General features: G+C 49.0%; 1 long non-coding RNA gene across 1 annotated transcript; it reads left to right on the top strand.

The window, feature by feature from the left end:
- Nucleotides 1-211: 211 nt before the first annotated feature.
- On the top strand, nt 212-5,683 carry LOC110217636 (uncharacterized). Its single transcript, XR_013486432.1, has 3 exons — nt 212-547; nt 2,315-2,405; nt 5,395-5,683. It is a non-coding gene; the product is annotated as an uncharacterized LOC110217636 (long non-coding RNA).
- Nucleotides 5,684-9,456: the final 3,773 nt, after the last annotated feature.

Here is a 9,456-nt window from a genome sequence, read left to right as displayed (position 1 = left end):
GGTCAGATTGTATCAGACCTTGAATGTCAAGCCAAGGAGCTTTACCCTGTGGACAGTGGGGAGCTTGGGTTTTCATCTTGACATCTCCCCTTAAATGGCTGAGATGCCAGGAGAGTGAACCTGCCTCTGTCCAGGACAGCCCTTGGCCTCAAACATCATAAAGGACAGTGTAAGGGCCAGTGAGGTCATCCAGGTCAGGAGGTGAAAAGCCAAGCCCTTGAATCCCCGGAGCACAGAGACGTCCGCTTGGCCAAAGGAGAGCCCATGGTCCCTTCCATCTGACAGCTGTTGAGAGATTTGTGGGATGAGGGAGCCCCCCAGAGGCCTCGTTCTAGAACTGCAGCAAATCCCAAATTTCAGAGAAAGCCTTTAGAACTGCAGCAAAGGGATCATTTGAGACAAGCCCTCCTGGCCTATGGATGAGGAAACTGAGGCACAAAGAGGGGCAGTCCATGGCCAGGACACACAGCAAGCTAGGAACTGCACATTCACAGATGTCCCTTTATTCTCCTGTGGTTGGATTGAGCCATCTAGAGAATTTGCTAAGGCAAACACAGATTGGCTTTTTGTGTTTTAAAGGAAGGGGAGATGGAGGGAGGGAAGGAGGGAGAGAGGGATGGAAGGGAGGAAGGAAAGAACAAAGAAAGGAAGGAAATGATGAAGGGAGGGAGGAAATTAAGGAGGAAGGGAGGGAGGGGGAGAATGAGAGAGGAAGGGAGGGAAGAAAGGAAGAAGGAAGGAAGGAAGGAAGGAAGGAAGGAAGGAAGGAAGGGAGGGAGGGAGGGAGGGACGGAGGGAGGAAGGAAGGAAGGAAGGAAGGAAGGAAGGAAGGAAGGAAGGAAGGAAGGAAGGAAGGAAGGAAGGAAGGAAGGAAGGAAGGAAGGAAGGAAGGAAGGAAGGAGGGAGGGAGGAGAGAGGGAGGGAGGAAGGAAGGGAGGGAGGGAGGGAGGAAGGAAGGAAGGGAGGGAGGAAGGAAGGAAGGAAGGAAGGAAGGAAGGAAGGAAGGAAGGAAGGAAGGAAGGAAGGAAGGAAGGAAGGAAGGAAGGAAAGGAGGGAGAGAGGGAAGGGTGAAGGAAGGAAGGAGGGAGGGAGGAAGGGAGGAAGGAAGGGAGGGAGAGAAGGAGAGAAGGAGAGAGGAAGGAAGGGAGGGAGGGACAGAGAGAAGAGGGATGGAAAGAATGAAAGAATAAAGGAAAGAAGGAAGTGATGAAGGGAGGGAGGAAGGGAAGAAGGAAGGAACAAAGGGAGGGGAGGGAGGGAGACCAGTTAGGAGGCTTTGCAAAGAAGCTAGATGAAAGGTGACAAGGGCCTGAACCAGGATGGTGACTTGAGTAGAAAGAAGGGGAAGGGGATATGAAGGCAGAAACATAGGATTTGACAGCTTACTGCAAATGGGAAGAGGGGACAAAGGAGAGGGAAACATTGAGGAGGACTCCCAGATTATAAGCCCAGGTGAAAGGCAAGGCCCTTGACAAAAATAAGCAAGTCTGGAAGGTAGGCAGGTTTTGGAGAACAAGAGTATGTTCTGAACATGTTTAATTTGAGACGCTTCCAGGACACTCATGTGAAGACGTCCAGTGTGTACTTGGTCTTATGGGAGGGGTTCAAGAAGGGATGATGTATAAAGGTGATAGGGTGGGAGCTGATGCCCACATGACAAAAAGAGAGAGAAGAGAATGGGGTCCCTTGGGAGACATGTAGTGAATAGAGAGTGTGCCCCAGGTGTGTAGGGAGGTCTAAACTTGGTGAGGGGCCTGTGGCAGAAGAGGCCTTTCCAGCCCTCTCTCCCCTACCTTTCTCAAGGGAGATTCTCATCCTGCCAGGAGGGAAAACAGGAGGCTAGGGCAGAGGCCACGGCTCTGCTCTCCTCAGAGAGAGGTACCAGGGTACAAGTATATCTATCTGGTCCCTTAAATATTGTTTATCTAGGGGATGTGACTGGGTTCTATCTAACTCCTGATCACATTATCATTTCTGGGGGAAGGGAAATACTCCAAACTTTGACCCCTTTCCCACCTAATTCCAGATCTACAATGAACACACAGCAAATGGTAAAGAAGCCTGGGCAGGTTGGTGGGAGCCAGTGCCTAGAGAGATTAAAGATGAAGGGAGTGGGGATGGTAGAAGCGACAAACAGCAGGTGATTGGGTTAGGGGCACAGTTTGAGGGCAGGAAAACGGCCACAATTTCATCAGAGAGTGGCGCCATGGAGGAAGGGAGGAGAGATACTGCTGAAGGGATTGAGGTGTGGCGGTGGGAAGCAGAGAATTAGTGACCATCTCAGCGCTGATGATCTTCACGTCTGCCTATCCAGCCCCAACCTCTCTGCTGACCTCCAGCCTCCCATCTCCAACTGCCTTCCAGACATCTCAGACTGGGTGTCCAGTAGACTGATGGATGGATAGGTAGGTAGATAGATGATGAATGGATGGATGTATAGAGAAATGATGAATGGAGTTTTAAGGTGATGAGGTGGAGTTGCAAGGCTTATGGGATCCTATAGGATCATGAGGTTTCCCCAAGATGTACACATATATGTACTATGTATATATGTGTGTGTTTAGAGTATATATACATGTATGTGCATGTACATACAGGTATTGTATATGTATAAGTATGTGCATATGTTACATTACATCTGTTATATAACTTGTTCATTCATCCAGTTCTCAGATTCCCATTCTTTGCTACCTCAAAAAGAGCTACTAATTTTCTTTGCACCCTTAGAAATTTTTCTTTTAGGATTAGTCCCTCTTAATCAATGCTCTCTCTAATTCCCCCTCACCCTTTTCTCCTTTCCTCTTATTTCTTTTTTAAGTGAAATGTGTTTCTGTGCCCAAGTCTATGTTGTATGTGTCTATTCTTCTTTCTTTTGACCAGTTCAGCTGAGTGTCCACGACTCCATTACCTCCTCCACCTTATCTGTGTTGATATCCACTTGTGTACCCCATCACATGCACTAATTTCCCCTAATTTTTCCTTTCCTCTACCTCCTCCCACAGTGCATTCCTCTTCCCCTCTCCTTTTCTTAAGATCGTCATCCTTCTCTTAAGAGCCGCTCCCAAACCTTGGCCAATTGGACTCCCTTCTCTGAGTCCTGATGGTGATGGGGCTCAAAGGGGACATATGCATTACCTCCCTGTGTTTGAATGTTAGCAGTTTATCCCTGTTTGGTTGTCATTTGTTCAACATTTACCTTTTTATGTCAATCTTCACTCCTGTGTTTGAACTTCAGAGTTCCTCTACAACTCTGGTATTTTCCTCCTGCAAGCTTGGAAGCCCTTTATTTCATTACAAGTCTTTTTTTTTCCCCTGTGGGATTATACTCAGTTTTGATTCTTGATTATACATCTTTGGTTTTTGTGATATTATATTCCAAGTTCTCCTCTCCTTCAAAGTGGTAGCTGCTAAATCATGGGTGATCTTGACTGTGGCTCCTCAGTACTTGAAATTTTCTATTTGTCCACTTGCAGTTTTTTTTTTTTGACCTGGAAGCTCTAGATTTTGGTTATGATGATCCTGGGAGTTTCTACTTTGGGGTTTCTTTCAGAAGGTCACCTGTGGTTTTCTTCTATTTCTGCTTTGCCCTTTTGTTCTAAGAGATGTGGGCAATTTCTTCTTAACAGGATGTCTAGGCTCTTTTTGGGTCATGGTGTTCAGATAGTTCAATAAGTCTTAATTTGTTTTCTCCCTGATTTATTTTCTAGGTTGGTTGTTTTTCCTATGGGATATTTTACATTTTCCTCCAATTTTTCTCAGCCTTTTAATATTTCTTGCTGCCTCATGGAGTCATTGGCTTCCCTTTGATCTATTCTAACTTTCATGAAGTTTGTTGTTTGGGCAGGTACTTCATTTCTCCCAGGAATTCTAGTTGAGTTTGTGTCCAAGCTGTGTTTTTCTCTGAGGCTTTGTTCATAAATGTTTTGGAATCATTCTCTTCCTTTGTGTCCCTGTCACCATAATAGCTCAATCAATACAGAAAGTAGAGGAGGTGTCGGAGCAGTGAACACTCTCAGCTGAACTGGTCAAAAGAAGGAAAAATAGAAACACACACAAGAGTTGGGCACAGAAACACATTTCACTCAACAGGGAAATAGGAGGGAAAGAGGAGAAGGGTGAGGGTGAATTAGAGAGAGCATTGATTAAAAGGTATTAATCCTAAGAGAAAAAATTCTAGGGTGCAAAAAAATATTTGTAGCTCTTTTTGAGGTAGCAAAGAATGGTAATCTGAGAAATGGATGAATGAACAAATTATATAATAGACTTAAGGTAATAGATACATAGACTTGAGTGCAGACAAAATGGCCATCTGGTTTATCTGAGCTCTTCATGGAGAGTTAGAGGACCTCACTTTGACTCCTTGCTCTGCTCCTTCCTGGGTGGCCTTGGACAGTGACTTCACTTGAAATTTGTGCTGAGCCTCAGTTTTCTCATCTGTCAAGTGATGACATTGGACCAGGCAATGACTAAGGTCCCTCTAAATCTACCATCCTAAGGACTAGCTCTGGATTTGTCACCCTCCCCTCCACTTAGCTCCCTCCTGTCCACCTCCAAGCACCTGTCCAGGTTCCTTTCTCTAGGTGTGACTCTCAGCTGACTGGCTTTTCATCCCTGCATCACAGGGTGTTGACATTTCCCAAGTGGCCTCTGACAGAGGAGCCTTCCACACTGAAGGCACAAAGTCTAGTGGTGACAGGTGGGCTGCTGGGAGGTGGGCAGGGGGCAGGGGAGAGGGGTTACCTTTTTGGGCAGGGAGATCCCACTCCACAGCCTCCCTCAGCCCCACCACCTAGGCAACCACCCAGGTCCCAGGCACAGCCTTAACTGAACTCAGCAGGGTGGCCCCAAAGCCTGTTTTTCAACTTGGGTCATCTGGGTCTTAAACTAAATTGCAAAGAGAGATTTAGTGAAATGTTGTGTAGCTAGAGTCTTCTGCTCACCTCTGGAGTCCCACTGTGGTTTGGCAGGAGCCTGGGACTCCTTCTAAATGTCCTCAGCTCAGCCGAGAGGCCACCAGAGGGCGCCACAAGCAGTTCGTGGGACTGGCTTCAGCTGCGTCCAGAATCTGTTGGTGGCTTTGACCTCAGGTTGCTGGATCCTGAGGATGGCTGGGCTGGGGCTGAATAGCTTTGTTGAGGGATGAAGGGGGTGGAGATAGCTGTCCGCAGGAGGGGAACTGGCTGGAAATCTGCCCTGTAAGATCTGGGCAGCCTGAGGTGAGTTCCTAGAGCCCCTAGCCCTTGGGCAGTGGAATACAGGGTCATGGCCCAATGGCCTTAACAGGGGACTGGGGGAGAGATCAATAGCCCTTCTTCACTGCCCATGCAGGCCAGCAGTTTGTAGTAAGCACTCATTGATGTTTGTGACTAGGTTTGAGTGTCTCTTCTTTTTCAGTAGGTGAGGAGGCACTGGACCCCCTGAACAGCCACTTCATGATGGACAGAGAGATCTGGACCTGGCCTCCCCCCAGCTCTTACAGTGTGTAATTTGGGCAGCTCAGGCCCAATGGGAAAGGGTATGACATTCAGTTGCTACCAAAAAAAGTGTGTTTTCCTTCCAGGGGCATCCAAGCCCTCAGAGGGTCTCAGAGGTGCTCACTGGACTTGCTGACTGTGAGTGCCTTGTGTTGTCTGCATCTGCTCCAGGCCCTGAGAATCCTTTACGTCTTCTGGGTTTGTTTTTTTTTTTTTTTTGGGGGGGGGACAGGAGGAACAAAGCCTGTCCTGTATTTGTTATGAATCATTACTTTGAAGGTTTGTGTGGGTCCCATCTGTGGACAAGGAGCTGCCTGGGAGCTATGTTCCAGGTTGCCCCTGAGCCACTCTGGCTGGGGGCAGAACTCCCAAAGACACTCCCTGTCTTCACTCACCTTGTCTGGGGGCTGACACCTTTTATGGGGCTCTTCTCTGTACATTGGCCAGGGTCAGCCTGTCTCTAACCCCCAGGATTTGTGACCCTTTTCATTCCCAGGGAAGACATCCCAGCACCCTTCCCCCAAGATTCATCTTGGCCTGGGGCCATCTTTGTTCTGCCTCTCCTCCCCACCTAAGTCTGCTGTATCCTAGATCTTAGCCAGGAAAGTAGCAGAATCATCCAGGGCTTAAGGTCTTGGTCCCAGGAGTGTGGCCTCTGCTACTGGTCTCTAAGCCACACCAAGTATCAAAGGAACAGTGGAACCATCTCTGGATGGGAAGGGCCCTCAGAGACTGGCTTGTCCAACCCTCTCATTTTACAGAGGGGGAAACTGAGGCCTGGGCAGAGGAAGTGTCACAGCACTGGGAAAGACTCCAAAGGTGAGGAGATGGTGACAACTGGTCAAGAGAAGGAAGAATAGAAACACACAGAAACACATTTCACTCAACAGGGAAATAGGAGGGAATGGAGTGAAGGGTGAGGGGGAATTGGAGCAAGCATTGATTAAGAGGTATTAACCCCTTGGGGAGCTTGGGGAGCTTACCTCAGGTTGCCATAGATCTTATAGGGCAGATTTCCAGGACTTGGTCCTGAACCTGGGGACCTCTGATTGGATCTCAGCTCCAATCCCTTTATTGTAAGCATTACCAGGGAGAGCTTCTCAATTTCTCTGAGGCTCAGTTCACCACTCTGGGAAATGGGGATGAGCATTATTTCTTTAGTACCTCAGTTTACTCCTCTGAGAAATGGGGCTAGGTATTATTCCTTCAGTACCTACCTGGTGTGCACACAGGGCATTACCATTATCATTACCTAAGGCAAACTCCATAGTTCCTTCCCTACACCCTCCTGTAATACATCATACCTCCCAACCTGGTACTAATGAACACAAAGGCCATACTCCCTGGGGAGGGCCACAGGTGTGCAAGGATGGAGGAAACACCTGCTGAAGGCCCCAGGGGTCTGAGCCTCTCAGGTCTGATCTCCCACTCCTGAGTGTGGCTTGTACTTAAGCCACTGACTCTCAGCTCTGTTGCTCTGGCAGCCTCAAGGGGTCCCATAAAGGGAGACCCCTGCCCCACTAGACTTTCCACCACCCTCAGTCCCTCTGGTCTGGGTCAATCAAAGGCAGAAGGGAGCCAAGGCTGTGAGGATCCGGGCAGCTGCATCACACATGGGCCAGAAGGTTGGGCCCAAGTTAGATTCCTGAGAACTATGCAAAACGGCTCCCAAAATAGCCCAACAAACTGTCTTATGACTCCATCGCCCACTGCCAAGGCCCAGCTGGAGGCGTCCTGTCCCTGCATGGTCAAGGCCAGGAGTGACCTGCTTCCCAGGGCCAAAAGCCTTAGATTTGGAACCAGGAAGAACCAGTTTCAAGTCCTACCTTTGCTGCATCTAACAGTGTGACCTTGGGCCAACCACAGCACATCTCCATTGCAGCCTCAGGGCTGTTCTAAAGCTCTCAGGAGAAACAACCAGGAAGGCAGACGCTAGTGGCGCAGTGGAGAGAGCGCTACCTCTAGCACTTTCTAGCTGTGTGACCCTGGACAAGTCACACCTCATACCTATGTCAGTTTCCTGGTCCATAAAATGAAGATTGTAATAGCCTTTATCTCCCAAGGTTGTGAGGATCAAATGAGATATATTTATAAAGGGTTTCAGGCAGTACCTGCCACATAGTAAATGTTAGCTATTAGACCTATGCAGAAAAATCCAAGATACACGAAGGTCATTCAATCCTACGCAAGGCAGTTTGGAGGCATCAGGCAAGTCTTCCCATGGATTGGAAGCTCCTTCTTGAGCTGCATCTGGAAGGAAGTGAGCAATTCTGCAAAGAGGGAAGGAGTAAGGGCACGCCAGGCATGGCGGGGCCAGAGCAGAGATGCTGAAGACGGTCTGAGTACCACGTGTGAAAAGCAGGGGGAAGCCCAGCTGGGACGGTCACTGAGCGTGGGAAGGAGAGTGTCACCCAGAGCCTGGACAGAGAAGCTGGTCTGGGTGGTGGAGGGCTCTGAAGTCGGAGGAGCCGATAGTTGATGGAGAAGCGCCGCGGTTTATCGAGGAAGAGAATGATTCCGTCAGGCTTTCACTCAAGGAAAACTTCATCGACAATTGGGCTGAAGAGTGGGCTAGAGCAGAGACAGGAAGATCTTGAGGTGGGCAGGAAAACCTAGGCTAGCCACGTGCTAGAGACAGAGGAAAGGAAGTTGATTTACGAGTGGGCGGGGCCGGAGGGAAGGGCAGTGACCTTGCCTGCCGTGACTTGATGGCCTGTGGAGGAATCCTGGGATTTAGGCAGGGCGCCACCCGGTGGGAGTGGGTGGCCTGCCTTCACCCCCAGCTACAGTTGGATGTAGTTGGATGTAGAAGCAGCCTTTGACTGACATCTGGATTCTCATGACAACCCAAGCATGCTCTGAGGCATGTTCGCTCTGCAGAGGCTGCCTCTCCTCTTCCACCCGGAGAACCCTGGGTAGCCCTGAGGGGTCGGGGTGATTCTCTAACGCCACAGTCTCAAGTCCCCAGCTGCATGCGTACTACAAGGCCAGGAAGGATGGTCAGCTATGAGCGACTCAGCTCTTCCCAACAACACGATGATCCAAGACACAGACTCCCAAAGGAAAACGCGATGCCCATCCAGACAAAGAACCGACGCACTCTGAATGCAGATCGAAGCATTTCTTTTCACTTCATTCTTTCTCGTGGTTTTAAAGAAATCTATCTCTTCTTTCAATGTGACCAACATGGAAATATTGTTTCACATGACAGTATAAGTATAAACCATATCAAACTGCCTAGTTTTCCAGAAGATGGGAGGGGAGGAAGGGAGGGAGGGACAAAATTTGGAACTCAAAATCATGCAAAAATGAATGCTAAAAATTTCCTTGACATGTATGGGGAAAAAATAAAATACCATTAAACTTTTACATTTTAATTTTAAATTTTAAAAAATAAATGAAGCTGAATTTAGGTTACATTAAATGAAAGAAAGCCACATTTATCAGCAATGCTAATCAGCTTTCCTAGTGCCTACTCACAATTCTTTGCAATAAGAAGCTCAACTCCAAGTCCAGTTTTAAGTGATTGCATAGAGTTTCCTCCACGTGGGCCCCACCCCCGGATGGGTCTCCCTTCCCTCCGCTCTGGCCCCACCCAGCCCAGACCTGTGGAAGGCCTCAGGGTCCCTCAGAGGTGTCAGCAGGGACGCTGCCACACCAGACGGCATCTGATCAGACCGCAGTGCTTGTTTGCTGTACGTCAACTTTGCTGACACTTGTCTGGGCTTGGCTGAAGTCTCCTGATCATGGGAAGACTGCAGCCTCAGCTAACCTTGTCCACCCTGTGGAACGTTTGGTCCTTTGGGCCTTGGCACCTCCCAGGGCCAAACCCCGGAGACCACAATGGGGACTTGGTGCTATTTTTCCTGTGGCTCCCAAGGGCAGGAGCACCCTAGTCCCACCTTCCCTCCAGTCTGCAGACTTTCTTGGCCTGCTGGAGGGACCACACACAAGCATCTCCTTTCCCCTGGCTGGAGGGGGG

The sequence above is a fragment of the Phascolarctos cinereus genome, unplaced genomic scaffold (genome assembly GCF_003287225.1).
Source record: "Phascolarctos cinereus isolate Bilbo 61053 unplaced genomic scaffold, phaCin_HiC Scaffold_1;HRSCAF=81, whole genome shotgun sequence".
Lineage (NCBI taxonomy): Eukaryota > Metazoa > Chordata > Mammalia > Diprotodontia > Phascolarctidae > Phascolarctos > Phascolarctos cinereus.
Note: the sequence above shows the minus strand (reverse complement) of the source record. Positions and strands in the feature narration are given on the sequence as shown.